The sequence below is a fragment of the Cupressus sempervirens genome, chromosome 11 (assembly GCF_028749045.1).
Source record: "Cupressus sempervirens isolate cs-2001-9-10 chromosome 11, ASM2874904v1, whole genome shotgun sequence".
Classification (NCBI taxonomy): domain Eukaryota; kingdom Viridiplantae; phylum Streptophyta; class Pinopsida; order Cupressales; family Cupressaceae; genus Cupressus; species Cupressus sempervirens.
In genome coordinates this window covers 122,399,601-122,417,431 of record NC_143128.1, presented here as the reverse complement: position 1 = coordinate 122,417,431, position 17,831 = coordinate 122,399,601, and the positions used below count along the sequence as shown (strand labels likewise).

Genomic DNA, 17,831 nt, shown 5'->3' with positions numbered 1-17,831 from the left:
AAAAAGAATTTATTTACCTTAAGTATGTTTGCTTAAGTTATTGAGGATTTGGATACCCTAACAATTTTAATATACACTATGGTGTATTGAGAGTGAATATGAAGCCCACGGCTTTTATAATACTTTCATGCTGATTATCGTATAAGCAAAACTTTGGCAAATATATATTAAGGATTTATATTCCTAATTTCAATGGTTTCGCATGCTCTAATATTAAAGAGTTCTGCATTGTTTTTGAGCATGCCAAATAATGTGGTAGAAGAAGAGGAAGCCGTATACACGACACTATGTTTGTTGTAGAAGCATTCATTACAATTTGTTGAACTTTTAATATCACTTAAGGCTTTAGCCGGCCAGTACAGCTGGTATGGGGTTTTGTTTGTTGAAATGGCAACGAAATTTATCCATTTTTTCCTCTATTCTGTTGCACATCTATAAGATAATGCCAAGATATCGGCATCATGAAGGGGTTTTGTTTGATGGAGATACGTGCATATGAGATTGACCAAGATGAGGTTTCTCACCAGAAGTTTTGGTTGATATTGTTAGTATCATCTACTTTACTCCATTCCAAAGACGTTTTTGAGTTGGTTGTGTTGGCAGCGTGGTATTTGTTTTGGATTCGTAACCTTGACAGCGAACCTGTAGCAAAGTTCTGTCAGTCTACTGTGATTTGGTAGGGGGCTTTTCTTTTCCCTAACCTATTCTATTTTGTATGGGTTATTTTGAAATTCGTAAATAATGTTGTTTGTTTGATAATGATATAAGTCGACGCCCAAGCATGGGTGTATGCAAGGTTCAGCACGATGATGCTAAGTTTTGTATATACCCATACTTGAGTGTGGGTATAGCGTTTTCACTTTGATAACATAGAACGCATTTGGGGTTTTGTTATATTTTGTTGAATTTATATCAATGTTTTAGGATCCACATTTATCGAGCCAATCTTTGTGAGAATCATGCCTCTATGATTAGTAATATTATCATGTTGTCAAAAGAATTGCATTTGATTTTGGGCATAGACGAAGCAGAGCAAATAAGCTTGGGCTTGAACATTTTTTCAGTCGGCTTGTAATTAAGTCATGTTCATAGTCATTTAACCTAATGAATATACGAACCAGGGCAGGGTATGATAGCAAACAGATTTTGGGAAAACTCGGGCTTGAATAGTAAGTTAAAAGTTAAATAGTCTTCTCATATTCACAAGTAGATTTATTTTATATTGTATAAAGGAAAATAAGATTTGGCTTTTCATCAAACAAGTCGCGGGTAATCTTTGTGCAGTAGCTTTGTTGTGAAATTAAACCTGCATTGTATCAAACAGTTATGCATGGAACTAAAACAAGGTTGAATCAACATTTTATCAGTATAGTTTGATACGCTTATTGAACTGCTGGAAAATTTCATGTACAATAGCTGACACCCTGTTTGAAGTACAATTTGGTTTGAATTTTTTAACAGTTGTACAGGGTTTCCATACATTATTTGGTTTTTGGAATTACTGTTAATTGGGACTGGGCAAAGACTTTTTGTCAATTGATTTATATGTGTAAACTAGTAATTGAGTTACGTGTGTGTCGCAACTTGTGTATTAGTATATCGAGGATAAACAGTTAGTATGCTAATCTTGAGTTAGAAATTGTATTTGGAAATTTGGAAATAAGATTATTTGAATATACGGTTTCATTGATTATGTTCTTTTTGTTTAAAAACATCAATAGAGCTTAAACCAATCGGTAAACTAAACGTTGTGGAAATCTGTTAAGATGATTCAATTTGTATTTGTTATGAATTTTTTTTTTTTTTTAGACATACCAATGATATATATATTATGCTTTTGAGATGAAAATTCTATGAATTAGAAGATATTATTCTAATGATGTTATTCTATCCATTATTGAAATGAAAATTATTTTCAAATAAAGGAAGGATTATGATATATGATGATTTAATTTCATTTTAAACAGAAGTATCATATGTATTTTGGTTCTGATATCTTGGTCTATTCAATGATAAGTTAAGATGATTATTTCAGTAGGAAGTTGTGTTATAGTATTAAGATTTCATAAATACCATTAAGTTGAGTTAGCAGTTTAATGGTAATTACGCCATCTTGGTATTATAAGATTTGTTCCTATTGCTGTAATGATCTAAATTTACCTTTGAAAAATGTCAGAATAAGATAGGTTGCAAATGGATGAAAATGTAGTATCATGTGGTATACTAATTTGATACCTGATGCATGTGCATTCTTAGTAAATCTATTTGATGTGTGTTTTAAGAAAAGTTGTAATGAACATATATCGAGGTGGCTGAATCTGGTTAATCCTTTTCAGTTATTTAATTCAGTGATAACATTAAAATGAATTGGGTGGGTTAATTTCAAATTATAAGATAATTGGTCTACCTATGACTTAAACCTATATGGTTAAGTACGAAGAATAAGGCAAGTCTCTGTTACATCGTATGACAAGTATAATAGAGAGTACCACTATGAGAAATCTAAGAGCATACCAAACATGGATGCAGAATCTTGGTACCATAGTGATGACACCTCAGCATATATATGAATCATTTACGAGATTTTCTTAGTGCGAGTTTAATTTTTGCAATGATAAGTAGATGTTACTTCTTGCATAATAATTTTGGAACTGCATTATGTTAAGTAGTTCAGATATCTGTAGTATGTTTATGTATATGTAAATCTTAACATTTATGCAGGTGGATGACGATTTTTAACTTAGTGTGTATTGAGCCCCCTTTTGTATTGTTTTGCATTTCTGTATGTTTTACAGGTGCTTCGAGTCGATTAACAAGTAGCTAAGGATGACTAATGAAGTTATTTCTTGAATCAGTATTTAATTACTTGTAGGGTCCATATGTTGGACATTAGTGATTAAGAATGATGTTGTACTTCATTATTGTACTGAACTTGATATGTATTTGCATCATAATGGATATATATTTTGATGATATCTACTTGTATTTTGAGGTTTTCAGATTGAGTGTGGCTCAATCATTGTACTTGTATTTGTATTAAGATGAGTTCATAAAAAAAATGTTACATTCATTATTCTTGGTCTTTGTTTTCAAATTATTTGGTTTTATTTAGTGTAGCATTACACTTCTCCTCCTCTCATTCTCTGTTGCCTTAACTGAGCAGATTCTCTTAGATAAGGGGGGAAATTCAATTTGTTCCCTTTTTCCTCATCCTCTTCTTCTAGAATGGTTTTCGACACCTATGGTGAGGGAGTGCTCTTCTTCTTCAATTTTCTCCTCTTGTCACCTACCATAGCTATTTCTATTTGGGCTCTCTTAAGCACCCATGGGGAGGCTTATTCCTTTGAGGTACTTGGTGGAAGAACTCCTTTCCTTCTCATGCTTCCACTTATTGTTTCTCTGGTTGTTTCTCTAGTGGTTTCACTAGTTGAGCTTGCTCAGATGACTCTGGCCCTTATTGTTCTTCTATTGCTTGGGCCTCAACCACTTGCTTCCTTTCCCTAGGGGCTACCCTTTTCTATGTACTCTTACCCTTCTCAGTCTCAAAATACTCAACCTCCTACTAATGTTGAAGTACCATTTCCAACCTCACTGGTGATTTAGTAAGGTAGGTTAGTATGATGACCTTGGTACCTTTTCCTCTTTGAGGCCTAGTAGTAGTTTGTAAAGGTATGGCCTAGGGAAGTAGATCCATCCAAAATGGCTTCCTAAGCCATTTCTTCATTAGTTCCACCAAATGTCCACCCCAATGATCTATGTCATCATTCTCCTTGCACCTTTTTTCTATGTTCATAATGGGCTTATCATAAATGTTATCTCTTTTTTACAAGGGATCTATTTTTGGGACATCCTTTTCTATGGCCTTTAGGGTATCTTTATGTTTAGCACCCTTTCTGCCAAGTGTAGACTGATCCTACAATTGTCCCTAATGCAGACATCATAGTTATGTATTGAATATATCCAATGGTCTTTTTGGGCTTCTTCATGCATGAACTACTTCCCTACTAGATGTTGAACCATATCAATATTATCAAAATATGGGTGAGAAGCCTAATAATATTCCAAGGGATATTGATCCCACTCTAAGTCGTAGATAGGAATATTTTGTTTCTAATTTACCTCAAATGCTCCAATAGTGATCGACCAAACTCAAGTCTTCTTATGTTTTTTCCTCACTCTATCATATGCAGAAGTGAATTGACAAGATATTTCCAAAATTATAAGTTAGTCTAAAGGGTACCTTGGGAGCTTCTTGGGGCACAAAAGAGTACTAGCTATTTGGAGATAGGTGAATGTCTTAAACTAGATGTAGTAGGCTTCTACTTCAGTTATCCTCGCTACTGCCTCTACTGACATTTGTTTAGAATAATCACCTTCTATGAATTTGATGATGACCAAAAGAAATCCATCATTCACTACCTTGTATTCCACACTTTGTAGTGGGAGTTTTTTCTTTACTGTTTGTGGATATACCACATAAGGCTAAGATTTCGTGTCTTGCATGCTTCCCTTCCTCTATAGGCCTAGGTAGTCTGTGGTTCTAGCTTCCAGTAGATACACCATATAATATTTCATGTAGAAACATGGGTCATTCTTGAACGAGATCAATCGCTTGTACAATTTGTCACTTAGGATGGTGGCTCAATCAATAGGCATCTTTGCATTCTTGATCATCTCACTAAAGTGAACCATCCATGTTTGTAAGTGACCTGATGTAGGGAGGGCCATGGCTCTATGTAGGAGAACAATTGAATACCTAATGTCATCTTTCATGTACCCTAGAGGTCATATCCACCTTTCCTACTCTCTGACTCAAGGGTGTCCTATCAATCAAGAATGTGGATTGTACCAATTCCCTGGCCTCTTTCTCATTTTCCCTATACATCTATCTACTCCATCATAGGATATTTGGAGGTATTAATCTGCCCTTGGGAGGTGGAAAAAATTCTCAATGTTTCTTGGTCTAAAGTTAAGGACAAACTCTTTCATCATGCTCTTTACAACCTTCTCATCTGACACATAGTGTTCAAGCAGTGTTGTGATCAATGTTGATACCATTGTTGATCTCTCCTTTGGATTATTTTAGAGTTTCAAGAAGGTGTTCTATTGAATATGGCCAAGTTTCATGTCCCAAATCTCTGCATGCCCATCTTGGAATCTATACTTCTTAGGAGCTCCTTGGTACTTGAATGCTACAAGTTTAGGTGTCATTTTAGCTGCCATAGAGGATGATGATGATTCCATTATATTTACACAAAAGAGGAAGACATTAGTGTACTTATTTCATAAGACTAAAATAAGACTCAACTAGGTCCCAAACTGATGAAAAAATAAGGAAAAACCCCCTTCAATTACCTATTTTGTACACTAGCGCACCTACCACACATGCATAGGTGAGCTAATGCACATTAGTTTTTCTCTAAGATTAAAAAAATGTGCAGTTGTACACCTATGCTAGGTGTTCTTGTGTACAACTACACTTGTGCAATGCCTTGGAATGGGGGGAGAGATTTTCTAAATGTAGAGATGCACACACCTTGAGGGTGCACACATGAACATGTGCACACCTTCAAGAGAGGTTTTTACCTTAGAAGGTTTGTGAAGTTTGGTGGTAGACCAATGGAGATCGAAGGGGTGGGGAAGTGCGCTAAAAATTTGGAGGTGAGAGACAATGAATAGAAGGAAAGCCCAATGGATGTTATATAGGTCCCGGGGGTGTGCCTTTGTGTGCACCTCCGCACGTGTGCACCTCTGAGGGTATGCACATGCGCAATCACGCATGTGCACACTTTATGCATGTAACATCCCACTAGGGAACCCAAAAGAAATTACCCTAAAGTTTCAATAAGTTTGTCAAACATTTATTTTTGAGAGATAATAACTTAACAATAGATACAATATAGCAAAAGAAATAACAACAAGAGATAAAATAGCAAAACTCACATACATATAACCATCATAAACAGATTACATCTCCTAAGGGTCTCATGATGTTGAATCACATTTATGTTTAACTAATACTAAATCTAGTACATAACAATTCCACCTTAATGAATAATCGTATGTACAAATCCATTTAAATAATATATACAATTCCAAGATACCACCTAGCAATTATAAAAAATGCTTAATCATTCATTGTACAAGTCACGGGGTGTGATAAGCTCAAAGAATATACATCTTACATAATATTAAATACAACATCTCATAAGATATTTGATAATCAAATACAATACAATACAGAATAATCATCCAACAAAAATACAAGATCAGAAAGAAAGGTATAACTGCATAAGGACCTCTAGCAACAACATCCGATGATTGGATCTCAATGGTATAAGAAGAATCACAACCACCCGACCTTGTGGAACCTAAATGGCCCACTCCCACCATGTTGAGGAGATAAACTCAAGTCTCGTACGATATCAAAACAAAATTCATTATAACCAACATCTAGGTCAAGAAAACATTTGAAAGAAAACTATCTCAAAGGGTACCAAGACACAAGTATCAACCAATCCCAAAGGCAACAAAGACATGTAGGAAATATACTATGCAATTGGGCAAGTGTCACTGCATGAGCCAACTCTAAGGTTACCCTAGCAAACTCAATAGACTCCAGCCCCCTAGTGTCTCTATGTAACATCAATATCCTTTCAGACATATAAGGCATATTAGCAAGTCAACTCTAAGGTTACCCTAACAATCTCTCAAGACTCTGCCCCCCTAGAGACTTTATGTGGCACCAATATCGTATTAATTCATTTTAAACCCATTTAATGAAATGTTATCACTTATTAAAATAAACTACAAAGGGTTACCCAAGCAGCCTCTTTAGGGCTCCGACCTCCATTGCAAGCCACTTCCCAACATGACATACATATAACCTACCTTAAGCTTACCAAAAGAAGAAGATCTCATAAGAACATAAAATACACATCAGTTCTTAAACAAGCAACTGGAAAGCAATGAAATGTCATTGATCAAAATCATAGATTTCATCAATATAATCATCCTAACAGGACTGATCCAAAATCAAGCACAAATATACTAGCCCATGACATCACCAAAACAAATCACAATAATCACCTTAGTCCTAAACAAGAAACTGGAAAAATATCCAAAGATAATTGATTGAAGACTTAAAGGTTATACTAGAAAAGTCATATCATTCACCTCAATTCTACACAAGAAACTAGGAAGCACAACAAAACATCAAATCAGACTTCAGCATAGAACATACATGACACATCACCATGGTTGGGTATAAAAGACTATAACCAAAATAAGTCATAACATCATCACAGAAGAAAACCCCCAAGCCTCTAGTAATACAAACTGATTGGTCAATCACTAAGTCAACCCTAAAACCAATAGCAATAAACCACATCCCATAAGAATACATACAAAAGTAATTTTCATAATTCATTAGATTTTGAAAACACAATAGTTCAATTTTCCCTAAAGGTTTTCAAGTTTTCATTTTTGTTTTAAGTATCAAAGTTTGATAAGGCTTTTTTATTACAACTAGGATTTCAGTTTTCATTACCAAAGTATCAAATTTACTAAGGTTTTGAATAATAAAATTTCTCTACTATTACAAATCATTTTCATATATCTGAACCATATAAACACATCCAAGCTTATAAAACAAAACATTAATTCTCCCAATTATTTTTTATTTATTTTTTATTTACTTTAAACTTATATTTAAATAATAAAGTAATAAATCAAATTTTCAAATAATTAAATTAAAAAAATTAGCAATACTTATTAAAATTAATAATAACAATAATTATCAATTATTGCCAAAATAATTTTAATTATTAAACTTTAGAAAAAAAATTCTGAAATGGAAACCTACTAAAAATGGAAAAAAAATTTAAACAAAAACTTGCTACAAATGGAAAGTTACCAAAAATGGAAACCTATTAAAAATGGAAACTTCCCAAAAGATGGAAACTACTAAAAATAGAAACTTGCTATAAACATAAGCTTTCCAAAAATGGAAACCTGCTAGAAACGAAACTTTTCTGAAATGGAAACTTGTTACAAATAGAAACCTACTAAAAATAGAAAATTTCTAAAAATGGAAACCTTCTAAAAATGAAAACTTTCTAAAAATGGAAACATGTTAAAAATAGAAACTTTTCAAAAATGGAAACCTACTAAAAATTGAAACTTTTTAGAAATGGAAACTTGCTTAAATTTGAAACTTTTCAAAAATAGAAACTTGCTAAAAATGAAAATTTGCTAAAAACAAAAACTTTCCAAAAATGGAAACCTGTTAAAAATGGAAACTTTCCAAAATATATCCAGAACACAATTTTCTAAATCGATTCAATCTATGAGTTACCAAATTAATCAAACAAATTCATTCACGGATGTTCAAGAACAATACATTTCAACACAAGGTTTTCAAAAAGATGAAATTCATTCATAGTTGTCATCGAAAAACAAAGAACAATAGATTCAGAAACAAGGGTTTTAAACCCAAATTGAAATTTTGAAAACAATTTTATTCATACACAAAGAAGACAGATATTTTCAAAGCAAGAGCTACTGCGCAAAACTCACGAGATCCTACCTGGATCTGATGCTAAACAATGAATGTACAAATTATGCAAGAGTTTTCCTTCTCTTTTGAAAACCCTCATCCCATAAATTGGCTCCTCCAAACCTGTCATTTATTGTTGTTATTTGGTGTTTATATGGTAGTTTATTAGGTAGTATATTTGGTAGTTTTTATAGTAGTATTTATGGTAGTATATTTGTTATTTTTGGGTAGTATATATAGTAGTACATTTGGTAGTTTATTTAGTAGTATATTTGGTAGTATATATGATAGTATATTTGGTAATATATTTGGTAGTTTATTTAATCATTAATTTAGTCATATTAGGGCACACAATAGAATTGAACCACCATCCTCCTACTTATAAAGTAGGTGTTCTTCCATTAAGCTAGTACCCTTAAAAGAATAATACAAAAAATTGACAAAGTTGTCTTCCCAACATTAGATCTACCATAATCATGGTCACTGTAACATGACATACTCTTCTCAAAGAACACTAAATTTTGAATTCTATTTAACATTGTTAGAAGGAGTAAATAGGGTTCATTAAAAAACAAAATAAAAAAACAAGGTTCAAGAAATGTAAGTTTTTCCAAGACAAGATTTAGAACCTTGGTTAAATCACTATTAGCCTAATAAGAATATTAGGGACTATTAAAAAAGTCTTAGCCTGAACATCTTGTATTACGAATAGCTCCTTATTCCTCCATGCTACCGCAACTAAACAATCTAGAGAAAGAACAACAATAGGACTAATTCATTAGAAAACCCATGAATCTTAAGACATGAAAACTGACAAGAAAAATAGATTTCAGAATGAAAAATGATATCTTACCTTTGCAAGTGATGACTTTACCAACACTTTTTGCAAGAGATAGAGGAACTTTGTCATCTCTACTCTGAAAATTCTTGCTGAAAGAATCAATTTCTATTCCACTCTCTATCTCCATTCTCCAAACAACAAAAAGGAAGAAAGAATTTTTCTTCTCTTCTAATCACTTAACCTTAAAATATTTTATTTGCCAATATTCTAAGCCCTTGGACAGAAAATCTCTAATCAATATGTGAGACAGAGATAAAGCATAGAAGAAAAAGAAGGATAATAATCCACTGATATTAATCTTCAACAACCAAATGTCTAGATTGAACCAATCAGTATAAGCATTCATTGAAAGAGAAAAAATCAACATTCAAGAGGAAAATGTCATCAAATCATATCCATTTAACTTACAACAGCAGATTGAAAATATTGTCATACCACCACCTTAATAAGAAACTCTTATCATGAACGAAATGATTGTAAGTCATGTAGCAATGAATAAGAATAAATAAGTCTAAGGAAGCAATCTTAAGCCAGCAATCAAGTTAAAATAAGTAGTGAACAAAGTAATAATAAACAACAAAGGTAATTAGAGTTGTTAACAGGCATGGAAAGGTGCAATCAAGGAAAAGGAATATGTAACTAAAGCGGGAGTCCTTACAACTATAGAAGGAATAATTTCAAAGACTAAAATGATATTTAAAAAATTATCCAGGTAACTAACTGACTAGCACACCTAATTTAGCATTTTATATGCCCTTTAAGTAAGTTGGTGTGACATATGTCACCTCTTCATGGGGGACTTCAACAAAATGAGCAGAATTGAGCAATTGTGATCTAGATCTAACACTAAATATAGTTTATTTTTTGGTATTAACTTCTTCAAATCATTATCATGTAACCATGCAACTTCTCTATCTATGAGCTTAAAATTCTAAAAAAGTATTTACATATGAAATGGTTTCAGTTACAAAAACATAAAATTGAATTTTATCTGTTGAAAGATCAATGCACGAAATTATACAAGGAAAATTTAAGACTAGTTGTATTGTCTACATTTGTGGATCCTAAATTTTTGATTATAACATTTAAGTTATTAAATATTTCATGTAAAAAGCACCCTCATGGTTTTGAGTTGCTTACAATTATATGAAATTTTTAATTATGGTAAAGGCCAAGAAACAATTTATAGGGCTGAGACAGTTCATCTCAAGGTGTAGAGATATTTTAGGAAGTTTTAAATGGGCCATACCATCATTCAGGAATTTCTTCAATGGAAAATAAACATTATCTTGTTGATGATAAATGCCCTTGTGTGTTTTAGATTGTAGATATCTGGTCATGTGGAGTTACTCTTTATATTATGCTAGTGGGAGCATATCCATTTGAGGATCTAGAGGAACCAAGGAATTTTTAAAAGACTATCCAGGCAAGATATGTTTTGTATTCATATATGTTTTTTCTTTTTAACTTCATACAATATGCTCTTTTAAAAAGATGAGATGTTATTGCATGGTTAAGGCTAATGAATGCTGATCATAATTTTTAATCTTGGTTGTAGCATATATTGAACGTGTAGTATTCTATTCCAAACTATATTCATGTTTCTCCAGAATGTCAGCACCTTCTCTCTATGATTTTTGTTGCAAATCTTGCAACAGTAAGTTTTTTCTATTCTTTATTAAATACAAGCTTCATCTTTTGGTTGATTGAAACAGAGAATATCAAATCCTGATATAAAAAACCACAAATGGTTTTTGAAGGATTTACCTGAAGATTTGGGAGATGTAGTTGATACAAGTTACAATTAGTTTGATAATTTGGATCAGTAACAACAAAGTGTTGATGAGGTTATGCAAATAATTGTTGAAGGTAGGATGGGTTGGTGGGATAGGTCATTCCTTTGGAGGAAGTATGTTATGTACAATTTATCAACAATGTTTTGCAATTTACTAAATGTGTGTCACATCAAAGGTCACAACCTTATGACTACAACTATTCCTTTGTATTGAAATGTGGCTCCCAGTGGGTCCTAAATATCCTAATTGTAACATGGGGATAATGGTAAGTTGCAAAGCACTTCAAGAAATTTTTTTATATTAGTCTTATATTATTATGATCTATTAAAAGTTGTAGTAGAAGCTGTGATGTGGACATTCCAGATCCTTTGCTAGTTTGATTGATTTTCAATGAGTCTCTTAGTCATTTGAATATCCATTCAATTATCATTTGCTAATCTAAAGTTTCTTACTGCCATTAATACTTGTACTTAAAATCATTTTCTATGTTAATGAACTCATTATTTTTTAAATCAACATGGCTAATCACAACATACACATCACCATTATGGATCGGATAAAATTTCTATCTAGTGTAACCATGAGATTTTTGACCTCTACATTGATATGAAATTGCAATGCTTAGAAGTTTTATATTATTAACTACCTCAAAGTTGAGGAGGTTCAAATATATCTCTTTTCTTTAGCCTCTACAAGCATATTGGCATCCACTATAGAAGACACAAGAGGTTCAAGGTAAAGGGATAAAGTCTTTGTATACAAGATGCTTACTAATCATATTGTGTAATCTTCCAAATAGATTATGGTTTATAGAGTCAAAGTCTCACTAAATTTTCTCTAATTTATCCATGCAATTAGCATTGCTTAGGAATGATCCATTGCAAAGATTCATGTTATGCCTAAACATAGTCTCAGTAAATTGTTGGAGTATTTCATAACATTTTATATCAATGATTTTGGGCTCCAAGTTCATATGTGACAATATTCTTCTCATGGTATGGGTCAAAAATGAGTTTCTACAACATATAAATCATATTCTAACCATAAAATCTCCACTATTTTACACCCCTAATATTCAAATATTTAGAGAAAATCATTGCACATTTATGCACAACTATTGAGAGAAAATCATTGCACATTTATGCACAACTATTGAGAGAAAATCATTGCACATTTGTGCAAAACTATCATCTTTGCTAATGCTACTTTATCATAGACAAATGGAATAACAACCCACCTATCTTTGCCACTCTCTAGTCACATTGGATGAGTGCACAAGATTTTACAATTTCACAAGAAACACCTCAAACAAGAGTTGCAGGGCAGCCAAGTTCCTACCAAAGGTTGGAAAATGAGTTTCAGTTCTATTTCATTTGATTTTGAAGACTGTATCTAAGGCATTAGAGAGTAGAAAGTCAATGAATTTAGCTCCTACCATGGCAAAGAACTATTGCCAAGGCTCGTCTCTTAACTAGTGATTATTCTTGAACATGGACATCCAATAACATTGCATATATTTTTATGTTTCTCTTTGACAATATAAACATTCAAAGAAAAGATGCAAGTTTTTTACATTTAAAGTTCATTATTAATATTTTTTATTGATTTCATTGGATTACATTTGGTGGAAACAAAATCTCAAGAAAACTTTGCTGATACCTAGACAAGAGAATACACATTAATCTAGAACTTTTGCAATGTGCTACAGGATAGTACAGAAGTTGTTTGAATATCAATAATTTTATTTATTTGATTGGCATTACGCATGGCGGGAAAGTTCACCCTTACCCTTCCATGAGAATGTACAGTATCAGAGGCTTGTTTAAGAGAAGCAATGTGTAAGGTTACCAGCATCATTGCTAACACAGCTAGCATTCAGAGTTTTTGTTTAAGCATGTCGGTGATACATGTGAGCATAAGACCTTAGAACGGTTTACTAGCCCTACAATGAGAATGGATGCTCAATGTAAGAATTACCCCCTATACTCTCTTTTTCTTGGTGGGAGATGTTTGTATGGTAAATTACTTGGGTTGTCTAGCTTTAGGAGGTAAGTTTCTTTTATCTCTCCCAAAGATTCTCCATAACTTTTAGCAAATGTATCAAAGATGATAGAATGACTAGATTAGGTTTTGTTACTCTAGTTGTTAAAAGTGTCACCAAGACTCACTGTTTGAAAACTTGCAAGCCTGACAAGCATAGGAATCAAATTTTAAGTCCTCTAGGAAAGTTGATGCAATGTTAAATAATGCTAAATTTAGAGGTTTCATTCTAAATGTGTGGAGGGCTTTGTGGGTGTTGCACTGGTAAATATATGGAAAAAATTATGGACATTATAGCTTCTGGTAATATTTTTTCTAATCTTTCAAATCTTTCTCCAATGCTTGGGAATATAAATTAAGTGCTTCAACTAGTGATGATCATATTTCAATTGGATATATTGATGACGGGTGAATCTTGGAACTCAAATTGCACGAGCGAATCTTGAAATATTTACAATAACTATGTATACTTGTATTGTTTGCAAAGTGGGTTTTCAAATAGTTGCTTCTATCAATTTCTTCATGTTGTTACACCACCTATCAATATGGAGCAGTGTTTCCTTCTAATATTTTATTATTTTTTCCTAGCGGTTCTATAAACCTACATTTTCTACAACGGCATAAAAATTTCTTGTTGAATTTTGTAGTCCTAGTCTTTTTTTTTAATGGCATTTTGTTGAATTTTGTGGGAAAATCATGGCCTTGTTGTTTTCATTTCATTTCCTTGAAATTTAAGAAAAAATCATCTCTTAATGGCTTTCCATTAAATTTTGAGCAAGAACAATTGCTCTCTTGATTAATGGGGGCTCAAACTTTTTCCCTTTCTATATATGATTTGTGTTTATCATTTGGTTCTTGTAAAAGTAAAATCTTTGTTTTTCCCTTTAATCAAAAATAATATTTAGATCTACATCAATTAAAGTACGAAAAAAGCCAGTGCAAATTTATTTTTGGAGATCAAATTTATAGTGAGATAGAGAATTGAACAATGAAATGGGATTTAACTTGATAAAAAAGTGTTGTTTTTTTTTCCTTTGGATTGGAAGAAGTTGATATGAAATGGATTTATATTAATTGACATGTTATGTGTGGCTTTCTTGGTAACCCTCTCCTCCTTTGTATAAAAACTTTGAAAACTATAATATATAATTTATGTATTAGTGGGAAATTGATTGATGTTCTTGAAAAAGGCCTCAGTTTTGAAGAAGTGTCTAGCTCAAAAATCATTGGCATCAGCAAAATCTGGGACCTTGTTGAAGTTTAAAGGATTATGCTCTTCTCATTCATCAACAAAAATCTTGTTGATTATCATTACTCAACCCATTCCCTTCTTGTGAATCAGAGACCATGACATAGCTAGAATTGTGGCATAACCAGGCTTAGACTACATGTTTCTAAAGGAAGTTTCTATGTTAGCCACCCAAATGATGGTCTTCTTAGAGATTTGGGTATACTAGTTTCCTACATATCGGTTGTTGTTTCCATCCAAATTAAAAAGTGTCATTCTTTGAAGTAATGTTCTGATTTGACCTCATAAAATCCCTCAAAGAGAGGGCATCTTTTCCAACTTTGACAAATTGCACTGACAGAGTATAATAAGTATTGATAGAGCTAAGCAGAAATAGATTAAACAATTAACTTTTTCCATTGTGATGATGGCTAAAAAAACTTTGATTCATTGTTATCTTCCATTTATAAATGGACAATCAAGTTGAAAATGGAAATATTTAACTCAACTCTTGTAGTGGTCTAATGCCCCTCCATATTTTGGAAAATGGTTTGTCTAATATATCACGATCTTATTTATTTCAAGAATATTTGTTGGAAAATGGTTTGTCTAATATACCATGATCTTATGTATTTCAAGAATATTTTTTGAATGGACTAGGCATTTTTTAAATTTAGAGAGATTGGAGAACTCTATTTTAACTTTGAATATCATAAATTATAATTTTAATATATTTATAAAAGAAACCATTTTTCTTATTAAAGCTAATATGTATTCACTTTAAAATGCTTCTTATGGATTCACTTTGAAATGCTTCTTATAGATTCACTTTGTTCTCTCAAAAATATAGGACAACTTTGTTCTAGCATAATCTATAAACAAATAGTGCACTTTTTTTAAATTAAAAGATTTGAACTTTTAATAAAGGATCACTACTTTTTATTGCAGCTTCTCACATAAAATTATTAATAATACATGTATGCTAATTTATTTACTATCAGTTTTGTATGCTATATTTATCCTTAAGGTAAGTTAGCATTCGCTATTCTACCCATAAATGGAGAATGCTATATTTATCTTTAAGGTAAGTTAGCAATCACTATTCTACCCATAAATGGAGAATGTAGTGGTGTTATCATGAATTACTTAAAATTATACTTTTCACATTTTAGTGATCCTAAATCCTTGTGCAAAGTTAGCTTGAACCCGTTTCATGCATATGTTTAACTTTGATGATTCATATACATTTCTCTTTATGATGATGTATGTGATGGTTTGAAAATCTTTCAGCATAGCCCTTGAAGATTTTACCAGTTCACGCGTAGTTGCGGTATAACTTGGAAAAGTGGAGCTTGGTAAACTAAGGAATTTGTCCACTTAAGTACTATTTATTGTGATCACTTCCCTTAAGAATAGATTAGATCCTATTTCATTTATGCATATTTCCTAAGAACCCAAAAAGTACTTTGTTGCAAAACCTTTAGATAATTCCCACATCTTGTATGTCTTAAAATTAATATGAGTAAACACATTTAAGACCCCTTGTGATCACTACCAAATCACATCCATCATAGAGCTTGTCCATAGTAAAGACGTAATATTGAAAGAACCTTGGAGTCATCGTATGATCTTCTATAAATTTTAGCATACATGAGACTTTGTTCAAGAGAGGATAAGATATTTTGGTGTTTTGTTCTACTATTTGGGGGCCATAAAACACACATCAATAGAAACTAGTACTAGAAGGTGGGCTAAACAAATTGTAATAATCGAATTATCAATAGTAATGAGCTTTCAAGTATATCCATGATAGGAGATCTCTTTAAAGGAAATATCCAAAAAAAGTGAAAATTTAAATTTAAAAAAATAAATAAATAAGAAAACTTAAAAAGAAGAAGAAGAAGTTTCTCAATGGATAAGAAGATTAACATTCTCTCAATTTGGTTTGATTTGAAAAAAATGATTACATCCATGGGATTCATCTTAGCTTGTAGCGTCGGGACAATGTAGGATAAATGGTACCACAAAGCATGAGGAGATACATTGCTTGGTGTTCCTTTTGAGGGTAGACTTCACATTATGAGGAAAGATTTAATTCCCATAATTGTATGAGCATGTCATGCTTTTCAATTTAGAAGGATACTTCCTTGAGTTAAAAGAAGACATTGCTAAGAAACCTAGAGGTGCATATGGAGAAAATACTTGGTGCAATGTCCATAGCATTTGACATTCAAAATTTACTTGTCCAGCTTGTCAAGATACCATTGACTTGATCAAGTTCTAAATGGGTTGGTATGAGGAGATAGCTATGAGGGGTGGTAATAATTTTGTCTGAATCGCAAGTTAGATGTCAAAGGAAGTTAATAGTCATCACTCATGTTTGGAACTAAAGGTTAAAGAGAGAAATTAGTTGCATCAAGGAAGCATGGTTGAGTATAATGACAATGGATATCAAGAAAAAGAACTTCTGCACATCACTCTACAAGAAGGCGTGGACAATAAAATCAAGGACACAATCAATTTCATCAAAGGAAGAGGAGACATGGAAGAAAAGGATCAACATAACAAATAAATAGAAGAAAATCACCACAAGTATGAGGATTTGGTCCTCAAATAAACATTCCCTCATGATACAAAGTCAAAGTCTTGAGGATGACTGACAAGAACTGTTAGCTCCCTTGAAAGATAAGACAATTATGTGGACATGATGAATGAGGAATTACAACTTATCACAAATGAATCAAGGTATACAGAACAATTTTATAAAACCATCAGAGATACTACAACCTTTGGAGGGGTTTTAAATGATATCATGAAGGAATTTGATTCATTTCTAAATGTATTTCAAGATGATCAAGTTACTACAAGTGGCATGGTTCACCATAAACTTTGAAATCTTGAAACATTACCAAATTTTATTGAATTTGATAATGAATTTATGAAACCATTGGATGATCTTCCTTTCATTCACAAGAATTCTATGCTTGATGAGATTCTACATAGAGAATTGAAAGATGCTCCTAAAGAGAAATCTACATGAACCACCATGGGTGAGGATGATGAAGAACAATTTGAATTGATGTCCTAATTGGATAGCACATTTAAACAACTTGGGAATATATATGAAGGAGACCTCATTAAGGAATCCTTGATTTTTGAGAATGCACTGTATTCCAAGCATTTAATCGCAAGAGTTATCCTATCTTAAACACCCATGTGTTTGATGTTTCCACTAGAGGGGAAATCCATCACCACTTGTGTCCTCTTGAAGTTGTGAATAATCAACAAGGATTTCATCATGAATTACCACTTGAGACATGCCAAGTTGTTTCTTTGTTTCTTCTAAAGTTTAAAATTTTGATGATTATT

At 32.3% G+C, this 17,831-nt stretch overlaps 1 long non-coding RNA gene across 5 annotated transcripts in view; it reads right to left on the bottom strand.

Annotated features, from left to right (window-relative positions):
- Positions 1-17,831, bottom strand: part of LOC149528517 (uncharacterized) — a 104,276-nt gene that overhangs the window by 65,786 nt on the left and 20,659 nt on the right. Inside the window, exons 4-5 of one of the 5 annotated variants that reach the window (XR_016358990.1) lie at positions 9,411-9,474; positions 8,934-9,304 (exon numbers count right to left, since the gene is read on the bottom strand). The exons of 2 other annotated variants lie outside the window; for them this stretch is intronic. This is a non-coding gene — a long non-coding RNA (uncharacterized LOC149528517). 2 more of the 5 variants (XR_016358991.1, XR_016358989.1) reach the window with 2 other exon arrangements.